Source organism: Euprymna scolopes, chromosome 7 (assembly GCF_053919585.1).
Source record: "Euprymna scolopes isolate OS-2025 chromosome 7, ASM5391958v1, whole genome shotgun sequence".
In the NCBI taxonomy this organism is placed as follows: Eukaryota; Metazoa; Mollusca; class Cephalopoda; order Sepiida; family Sepiolidae; genus Euprymna; species Euprymna scolopes.
The window spans coordinates 135,806,307-135,817,632 of NC_136488.1; the positions used below are offsets into that span (position 1 = coordinate 135,806,307).

General features: G+C 33.2%; 1 protein-coding gene across 1 annotated transcript in view; it reads right to left on the reverse strand.

Annotated features, from left to right (window-relative positions):
* The window catches only part of LOC145279984 (ankyrin repeat and fibronectin type-III domain-containing protein 1-like), a 529,276-nt gene that overhangs the window by 517,613 nt on the left and 337 nt on the right, over window positions 1–11,326 (reverse strand). The gene's annotated exons all lie outside the window — the stretch shown is intronic.

Genomic DNA, 11,326 nt, shown 5'->3' on the forward strand with positions numbered 1-11,326 from the left:
TCTAAAACATAACAGCGTTTGCCAATGCTTACGATAATTTAGTAATTCAAAATATAAAAAAATTAAACGATTTATTATACTATTTTTTTTATATATTTTGAAATGAGGCTTTTGACGGACTGTTATCCTCATCTTCATAGTTGTTATTGTTGTTTACATCACGTTTCGGCTAACTCATCCTCTGGTCTTCTTCAGGGCCCGTGACGCAGTGGATACAGGCGTTGAATCTCTACGGTTCCAGGTAAGCATTATCTGAAGATAGCGGTTTCAATCCTACCCAAGCAGGTCAGACAATTTATGGACAAAAGATGGTAAGACAACAACTATGGAAGACAATAAACACGGTATATGCGGCACAATCACGTTGACAAATCGGCCCCCCGTCAGATCACCGAAGTAAAACAACGTTGAGTGTGGTCATTACTAAAATGGGTGACCAATTTGGGAATTCCAGGTGCTGTATGCAGGAGGACGTCGACACTTCCTTGCAAGAGCTGCAAAAACCTGACGTCGTCATCTCCTCTAATGGGGATATACATGCGACTGGGGACCGCTTGTGAATTTCATAATTCCATGGAATTTCCTCCTTCGGAGTTAATCGATTAAACCAAAATTGGGTTAGTGCCGTTTCACACACCCAAAACAGAGTTAGTGCCATTTCATACACCCAAAGCAGGGTTAGTACCGTTTCACACACCCAAAAAGGGTTAGTGCCGTTTCCTACACCCCAAAGAGGGTTAGTGCCGTTTCACACACCCCAAATAGGGTTAGTACTGTTTCACACACCCAAAATAGGGTTAATGTCGTTTCGCACACCCAAAACAGGGTTAGTGCTGTTTCACACACCCAAAATACGGTTAGTGCCGTTTCACACACGCAAAATAAGGTTAGTAGCGTTTCACACACCCAAAATAGGGTTAATGTCGTTTCACACACCCAAAATAGGGTTAATGTCGTTTCACACACCCAAAATAGGGCTAATGTCGTTTCACACACCCAAAATAGGGTTAATGTCATTTCACACACCCAAAATAGGGTTAGTTCCGTTTCACACACCCATAATAGGGTTAATGCCGTTTTACACACCCAAAACAGGGTTAGTGCCGTTCCCTTCAGCCCAAAGAGGGTTAGTGCCATTTCACGCACCCCAAATAGGGTTAATGTCGTTTCGCACAACCAAAACAGGGTTAGTACCGTTTCACACACCCAAAATAGGGTTAGTACCGTTTCACACACCCAAAACAGGGTAGTACTACTTCATACACTCAAAATAGGGTTAGTACCGTTTCATACACCCAAAACAGGGTTAGTGCCGTTTCACACACCCAAAATAGAGTTAGTGCTGTTTCATACACCCAAAATAGGGTTAGTTCCGTTTCACACACCCAAAATAGGGTAAGTACCGTTTCACACACACATATGAAAGGCTGTTATTACTAGGGATAATTACAAGACTCATCATTCCTATCCCGATGCGGTTAATCACCTGAAGAAGGCCAAAGAATGTGTTGGTCGAAACGAGGTGAAACAACTACAACTATAAAGATGAGGATAATAGTTCGCAAAAAAGAATGAATGCACATATTTATACTACTTTTTATTTCTTCTTATTAATAGCTAATCGTCAATATAACGTGATTATGTATGAGTTAGTATGAATACAAACAACTCCGTTATAACGACATGAACATCTTTTCCCTTTTTCCAATTTTTTAACAACGTGTAGCTCCCGTATAACTTTTTCGCGACACACCGGTAATCAATTCACGGCACATCTACGTGCCGTGGCACAATGGTTGCGAATCATTACTATAGACTATAGGATAAACAAATATACAGGCATGCAGTTATATTTCTTAGATAACTATATGGCTTCTTGACTTAGAATATATTTTACTTATCTTTTAAAATATGCGGTAACTACCATAAATTCAGTTAAAACACAAAAAACTTATTCAGATAGCTCAAGGGCGTAGCCATCTGTGCTTTTCGTGCTTCCTGGACCCCATCGTCTTGGAAAAGTCAACCAAAATTTTTTTCTAATTTAAAGCACCAGTAGGACAACCAGAGATAAGCAGAAAGGCAATTGCTTTGTCATAAATAATTTACCTGCTAATAGGGGTAATTATTTAGTGTTTGCAAATCGATTTTGCCTGCCATTTGACAATAATGCACCAAAATTTACCTATCTATAGGGGAATTTTGTATGGTCGGATTCGTTTCGTTCCGTTCGTTCATAATATTTACTCATTTATTTACATTTTTTGTACGTAGTTTCGCTTTGCTTTGTACATCTATAAGTATTTCATTACAACCAGATTGTGGCAAAAAGTACCAAGGTTTAATAAAAAAAAAAAACTATGAAATATGAAAAGTTATAATTAAGTCAACCCCAAAATTGCATTTATTAATCCAGTTGAGTAATTTGACAAAATAATTATATAAAAAGATTTTATAAATCAATCAAAATATTTAAATTCCACATTATAAGAATATTTAATGAGAATTAATTACAATTTTTAGGTTGTACTAATTATAATTAAAAAAATATTCAGAAATTATGTAAAAACCCAGCAGGACTCCTGTCCCGGCGTTGCTCGATGGAAAGTTTACATAAAGCCAGAACAGATTCATAAACAAAATCCCTCCCGTCAAAAACAGTTGAAATTATGGTTATCTAACGCATTATCGTAGACTCAGCTAAATTTGAAGGAAAAAGTGTATGGATCGCTTGTGAATTTAATCATCCCATAACACTTTCTCCTTTGGAGGAAGTCAGGTCAACCCGCTTATGATGAATGCCTTACAATTAACTATTTTAGAAGTTAGATTAAGGGATCAGATTCATGTATAAGTTTAATGTAAAATGATAACTCAATTTCTGGCCAGATAGCGTTTTATTGACATGTAATCATTAAAGTTAATACTGGAAAAAAAAACCAAAACCTTTCACGTCATTTCGTTCATTTTTCGTTTTGCTTCATGCATCTATAAGTAATTAATTGCAATCAGAATGTGGCAAAAGTTATAATTAAGGCAACCAAATAATTGCATTTATTAATCAGGTTGAGTAATTTGACAAAGTAATTATATAAAAAGATTTTATAAATCAATCAAATTTTTAAATTTCACATAAGAATATTTAATGAGAATTACAATTTTTAGGTTGTACTAATTATAATTAAAAAAAAAATGAATGCTCTAATTATAAAAAAAAAAGACAAAACTATACTTAAACGAAACGAATGAAATCTATATTGTAAAAGTTTTGCTACAAAAGTTTGGACCTCCCCGTCCCCTTGATACTTCCTGGTTACGTCCTTGCTTACATTTAAGTTAATTTCCTTCATGACTGAGAGCAAGGTTTTTTTTGTCTGCTATCTTACAGAATGAGGAAATACGAGTCACAAACATTTCTTCAGCTTCAGCATAATGACTGTGCCATGCTGCATTATATTGTTTGCACGCATCCACGATTTATAAAATTAATTCTATAAATCAATCAAAATATTTAAATTTCACATAATAAAAAAACATTGTTTGCACGCATCCATGATTTATAACTTTTGTTCAAAAAATTAATTTTTTGAACAAAAGTTTTGCACAACTTCTATGTCCACTTATGAGAATGGAAATCAAGATGGAGATCCAAAATTTATAAATCAATCAAAATATTTAAATTTCACGTTTTAAGAACATTCAATTAGCATTAACTGCAATTTTAATTATAATAAAAAACAACGGAACAACGCAATTTTACTAAAACGAGATGAATGAAACAAAATTTTTGCTGCGAAAGTTTGCACATCTCGTACTTGAACCTTCCTGTCTACGTTTTTTTATGTGACTTTTTTAATTTACATATTAAAAAAAATCAGTAAAGAAAAATAACTGTAACATATCAAAGTATCAGTTAATTATTTAATTTCTTTGTTTATTTTTCATTTTTTTATTATAAACTTTTCGTTATGAAAAAAATAAATTAAGAATTATTAAATTGTGGTCGCGCATCGTTGACTCGAAATTTAGGCGCACTTTTTGGAATTTGTACTCGAAGCTTTTTGATGTCGAAGAGAGAAGTGTGTGCTAACGAATGAATTTTAACTGTTTTTAAGGAAGAATTAAGATGTTTTAAAACAAACAATATTTCAGTTAACTATAACAATTATCTTTTAAAAAACTTTCAATGAAAAATATTAAATTTTTGTTTGAATTTGAAAGAAAATGTCAGTCATTTTTCAATTGTGTTTTCATTTCACAAGAAAATTATTTGAAATTATTTCTAAATTATTTACGATAGCAAAATTATTTTTAAAGTTTACACTAGATGTAAGAAATTTAATTATTCAACTTTTTTCTACTATAGATCCTTAAATGGAACACAATTTTTTTTATTTATGTAGAAGTCATAATTTTATTCTAAATTCGATTTTTTATCACATACTAGCAGGCCAACCCATCTTGCTCGGTCGGAAGATACGCTTAAATAGTATATTTTAATTCATGCATATTACGTATTTATTATTATAGATACAATTATCAATCGATTATTATATTGAAACTAATATATAGTGGTGAGATCAAAACTATATATATATATATATATATATATATATATATATATATATATATATATATATATATATATATATAAATGTAACTCTTCGTTCGTTCGCAATTAATAGTCTAAAAAACACTGGACGGATGGCTTCCACGTTTTGGTATAATATGTTTACTATATCCGTGTGTTTTTATATATTTCTTTTTAATTATAACATTATACTTAATTTTTCTATGATAAATAGGTGGTGTTCTTTGTACCGAGAGGCCATTTTTTTTATTCAGGGACAATTATTTATTACCGCTTCCTGTCAAGTAACCAGTGTGTCCAATTTAGCGGTTTTCCTGCTAGATCTGGAGATTTCGTTTGAAGTTTCATCAAATACTTTTGTATGCAAAATCCGATCCAACATTTTGCTAATTCCTACCCTCTGATGAGAAGGAAAGTATTTCTTCGAAACTCCGCGGATTAAGGACTATCCACTTATTAAGTGTTTCCTTTTCAGATTAAATATGTTTTTAACTCTTTTTCAAAGTGTTTTAACATATTTTATTAACTGTTTGCTCTTATTATAAGCTCTATCTCCTATTTGGTTTTATCGAGCTATTGCATCTGGTTGAGATTACTTTATAAATATTAATTCTTTAATATTTATAATATACGTTAGTTTTACCATCTTGGATCATTTTGGTAAATTTAATTATAATTTTTTAATATATATATATATATATATATATATATACATATATATATATATATATATATATATATATATATATATATATATATATATATATATTAATCCTAATCTTATACATACAACACTAGTAAATTAAAAAAAATATATCCATTTTGAATGGGTAGTGTCTCCTAGTTGCTTCAACTGCTTGGGGACCGGGTATGTAAAGTTTCTTTTGCGATGATATAAAGTGCTACCATCGACCATACCGATATTCTCATCTACGTATATTGATGTGGATGAGTCTGACTGCTACTTCAGATTCTTGGAGACTTGGATATAAAGTACCAGTAAAGAATCTGTTCTTGACAATCAGCCCGACAGGTTCAGGGCCATATACTGGCCCAGTACCTGTCGGACTGATAAGGTACGCCGTCTAGGTATCACCCAGGAGGTCCATTCTCCCAGGCGTTGCTATCCGGCTTTCGGGTAGAGAAAGCTCATTGCTTACTGCTTGAGGCGCCCCGACTGGTGAATGCCAACGGGGATGCTAAGGCAATTTTGCTAGTCAAGAGTGGCCCTCCTTTCGGGCGCTTGCTTGACCTCCCCTTCACTTTTTTTAACCCTGCGTCTCATAATGCTGAGGTGGGCAACATTTAAATACATATCCATTTTGTAATTTGGAGACAGGGACGAATCTTACAGGTAAAGAAAGACATTTTCTTATTACATAAATAGGTTAGCCAAATCAATTATGAGCAGGTAACTAGAACTAATATCTAAAACATTTTTTTTGTTTTTGTGATTAAAGTAGGTGGTGTTTGATCAACACTTCTGGGGAGCCATAATTTAATATAGTGTTTTGTTTTAAAATCCCTGAAACAGTCTTTCATATATATATATATATATATATATATATATATATATATATATGTGTGTGTGTGTGTGTGTGTGTGTGTTTGTGTGTGTGTGTGTGTGTGTGTGTGTGAAGGGAAGATTTAAGCAAGGGCGCAAAGTCCACAGAGTTATATAATCATGTAGATTTGCACTAAACTAATATAAGTTCATTTATATTGCTTTCACAAAAACTGCAACTAGTATTTATGTAGTTTACAAGCTATGATAAATTTACATAAAAAAATTAAATCGAAAATAAATTCTATGGTTGCTAGAATAAAATTTCAATGCACGTTTTTCTTTTTTCTTTTAAACTAATAAAAGCAAACAAAGAGATCGCCGAGTGCGACGTAAAAGCTCCCTTATCGTTGGCTATTACAATGAGATATAGGGAAGTACACCAATCCTTTATCTGGATTGCTCCATTTGCTCTTGATTGAATGTTTAGTAAAAGAAGTATCAAGAATTTTTTATGTTGTTTTTAATATTATTCAACCGAGGATTTAAATCCAATTTTCTGTCCGATTAGAAAGCATCGTTACTATTAATATTTACTAGCGGGAACCTGTGGAAATTCTACGATACTGTCTTCATCAATCTGCATAATTTACTGTTAAAAATAATATTCAGTTTGAAATAATAAATCTCTGTCATAGTAATTGTCTGTATTTTGTATGCCCTAGTGACATATGGTCGAGTGGTCCTAGACGTTGTTTCAAAGTTTACAGTTACCCAAAGGTACTGAGATCAATCCTGAACGAAGGCAGTGAAAAGTAACATTCAAAATTCAAGAGAATCAGCAACTATGTCCCAGAGCCTAGCTGAAGTCCGAACACGACATCCCCGTAATAATAATAAAGTATGGCAAACCGTGCAGACGTGCATTGGTACAAGCTCCGAAAGCCTGGGAGCGACGCTAAGCGAAAACAAATATGTAGACACGTAAAGCAGGCTTCTGGGGAACCCTGAAGAAATCTGAAATAAATTTATATGCATAAAATATAAATTGTTGTCCTGTGGTTTCTCAGAATCACGCATGTCAGGAAAAGTTTTAGGTATGTCTATTGTGTTCGTATGATGTACATTGTCACGGCACCCAGCGGTTTAAAACAGATGATCCCCAGACGAATAAAGGTATGAATTTTTTTTCATATTCCTTCCCAACTCTGTACTTTTAGTAAAATAATACACCTTCGCTGTTTTTTTTTTTTTTTTTTTTTTTTTTTAATAATGTATTCATTATATTCTTTGATCGTTAATTAATAATTGTTGAAATGCTCATAAAAATTGGTTGATTTCTTAAATTTTGGTGAATTTTTGATTGAAGGGCAGGACGAAAATGCCCCCCCCCCTCATTTAAGGGATTGCCAATTTATTTTGCCCGTGCCTATAAAAGGGATATGCGTCTATATTTATTTATTTAAAAATTAAACAATTGAATTCTTTTTAAACAATAAACATTCACCATGTTACCATGAAAAATATTTTCGGTTAAATATTTTTTAAAAAAACAATAAAACGAATATCACGCTCAAAAAACTTCAACCTGAACTAGCGCCCATACTTATAAAACTATTTAAACGTTGTCTTAAGGAGAATAGTTTCCTATCTCCCTGGAAAATTTCATCAGTATGCCCTGTATTTAAGAATTTAGGTGATCGCTCATCCCCCTCTCAGTACAGGCCAATAAGTCTCCTGTGCGTCATGAGTAAGTTGCTGGAATCTGTGTTAAATACAGAAGTAATAAACGATCTCAACAAAAATAACCTTCTTAGTGAAACTCAATATGGTTTCCGTTCTACTAGATCTACAGCAGATGTGCTTACAGTTATATCTCATAGGATTAGCAAATCTCTCGACGGAGGCAACCTTTCTAGGGCAATTGCTCTTGACATATCTAAGGCCTTTGATAGGGTATGGCATAAAGGTTTACTTCATAAGATCTCTAGCTATGGTATAGCTGGAAATGTCTTCTCAATTATTAAATCATTTCTTTCTGATAGGTTCATAAGAGTAGTAGTTGAGGGGCAAAAATCAGAAGCTCACAGTATTAATGCCGGTGTCCCTCAGGGGTCCATCCTGGGCCCAACTCTTTTCCTGATCTACATTAATGATCTTCCAAATCACATCTTCACATCATTTGTAGACATTTATGCTGACGACACTACCATTTATGGTAGCACATCTAAGACAGTAAACGACCAAGTTCTCTCCAATTCTCTCTCCTCTGATCTTGAGCATGTAGTACAATGAGGAAAGGAGTGGCTGGTTACTTTTAATGCATCTAAAACCAAGCTTCTCTCTTTACATCATCAACATTCTGATCCATATCTGGCATCAATTGAAATGAATGGCTCTCGTCTTTAGGAGGCCTCAAGTTTTGACAAGCTTCTGGGCTTGACCATTACTCCTGATCTTAAATGGAACACGTACATCAAATCTGTTGCCAAGGCTGCTGGAAAAATGGTGGGTTCTTTCTATCGATTCAGTAGATATCTCACTGCTGATGCAATTCTCTATTTATATAAGAGCCAGGTACGTCCAAGGATGGAATACTGTTGCCACATCTGAGCAGCAGCTGCTAGAAAGGACTTGTCCTGCCTTGATAGAGTTCAAAATAGACTTCGTAGCCTTGCAACCTCTATCTCACAGAAGAGATGTTGCGAGTTTGTCTCTGATGTATCGTTATTTTCATGGAAAGTGTTCGACTGAGCTTCAATCTATGGTCCCCCCTCACAAAACTTTCACAAGAAACACTCGTCTAGCTGAAAACGCTATCAATAATTCCCCCCACTCTTTATCTGTGCCTAAACCTAAACGTAGATTCCATGAACAAAGCTTTTTTATTAGAACTGCACGCCTGTGGAATTGTCTTCCTTTTTCTGCTTTCCGGCTGACTACAATATGGTTGTCTTCAAGTCTAACATAAATAAGTTCTTGATGAACCGTTCCATATAAGTTATCAAATTTTCATTACTAATGATTATTACATTGTCCAATTTCTACTGTACACTCTTTAACCCTTATCCTTGAGTGGCTTCTTGGCCTTGATAATGTGTTGATACCTATGAAAAAAAAAAGAAAAAGTCCAATGTGAACAAGTTCTAATTGAATCGTCCCCCTAAGTAATCCAAGTTACAAAATTCCCACTGTTTACTATGCTAAAATCACAATGTCTAATGTATACCTATTAACCCTTATCCTTGAGTGGCCTCTGGGCCTTGATAAGTGGTGACATCCATGTAAAAAAAAATGTATTTATTTAAAAATGTGCAATTACGCCGATTGGACGACGTAAGTTGATTTTGGAAGTCGGGATTGTTTACCCTAGCGACATCAGATTAATCAGTCCTGGATATGACCTTAAACTATATCCGATGGTGAGGCCCCAGCTTGCGGGCTTTGGGGAGTGTAGAGATATCCTTTAATTGCCATTACTCCCAAGTCCACACTGACCTGAAGTGGAAGTACCTGTTAGGGCTCAGCTATGGGTTAAATAGAAACCGACTTAAAAAAAAAAAAAAACAAATATACTCTATTAAAAAACTGTTCTTCAAAATCACTGCATTCGGCATTAAATAACCCAAAAGGGTTGATATGCCGTAAAACAAAAAACAACCAACCAACCCATCAGATTAATCACAATACTGATCAGTAGTTTTTGTTTTTTTTTTAACACGTAGTGAAAGGTGATAACGGAGTACAAATATGAAATGGCTTAGTTTATTATTATTCAACTAGAAAGACCCATGGAACTTCCACGAAAAGAAAATTCTATTGAATCAACAATTATGTTTTGATAAAGCCTTTCTCAATATCGCAAAGCAGTTGCTTTTTGGACAGAAAAACTAATGACACGCAGCAAATATGATTTTATTTACATTTCTATGAAAATTGTGTTCATTGTATTTTAAACATAGAACTGACCCGAATAAGATAAATTAAAAAGTAGTTATAAATACTCAGACAGTAATATCATATACCACATAGTTCAATACAAATAATAAAATCACATTGTAAGAAACAATTTTTCATTTGCGCCTTGATTCCAGCTCCTCTTGGCAGACAATGTTCTTTTTTCCCCCCTGCTTCTTTCGAATGTTTCTTTTTTATGTAACGTTTCGCTGATTTTTTTTTCAGTGAAGAATCGCTGCGGGGCGAAATTGCTACGGGTTCCTTTCTAACGCCATAACAACAATTGTTACATATTATTATGATGGTGTTCGAAAACGAGGTAAAGATTAGCAGTAATAGTAAAAAGTGTGAGTAGTTCTACACAAAGCCTTCACCACTATAAACAAATCATGTGTGGATTTTCAAGCAACTTATTTGTTGTGACAGAAGCTTATACGTTGAAATTGACAGGAGAGCAGCCCATATATATATATATATATATATATATATATATATATATATATATATATATATATATATATATATATAACTACTTAATTTACTCACATTAAACTAATATAGGAAAGTATAGATTTATGCGTAAACTTTAAGTATTTACTTCAAAAGTGCTCAATACGTAGGTAAAGCTAGTTAGTAAGTTATAAAATGTATATGGCGATTAAGCTACACTGAACATTCCGCGTTTCATCCACTCTAAGATTCTTTAGGCTTATGCGCGAATTCTGTGGTTGTTTGTCGTTTTTATATGCGCATCTCCTATTGATATATGCGCATATAAAAACGACAAACAACCACAGAATTCGCGCATAAGCCTGAAGAATCCTAGAGTGGATGAAACGCGGAATATTCAGTGTAGCTTATATATATATATATATATATATATATATATATATATATATATATATATATATATATATATATATAAGCTACACTGAATATATATATATATATACATATATATATATACATATATATATATATATACATATATATATACATATATATATATATATTATATATATATATATATATATATATATATATATATATATATATATATATATATATATATATATTATAATGATGTTCGAAAACGAGGCTACATCAATGGGGTGGACATTCTCATATTTTTTGTTCAGGGTTGTCGGATTGGTCCTTTTAAAGCAAAATTTCGTGGATTTGACATTTTTAAAAACAGTTTTGGCCTTCAAAAATTTTATTTGGCTTCTTTTTTTTAAAGCGTAACGCACGGACTAACAAAGGAAGGAAAAAGC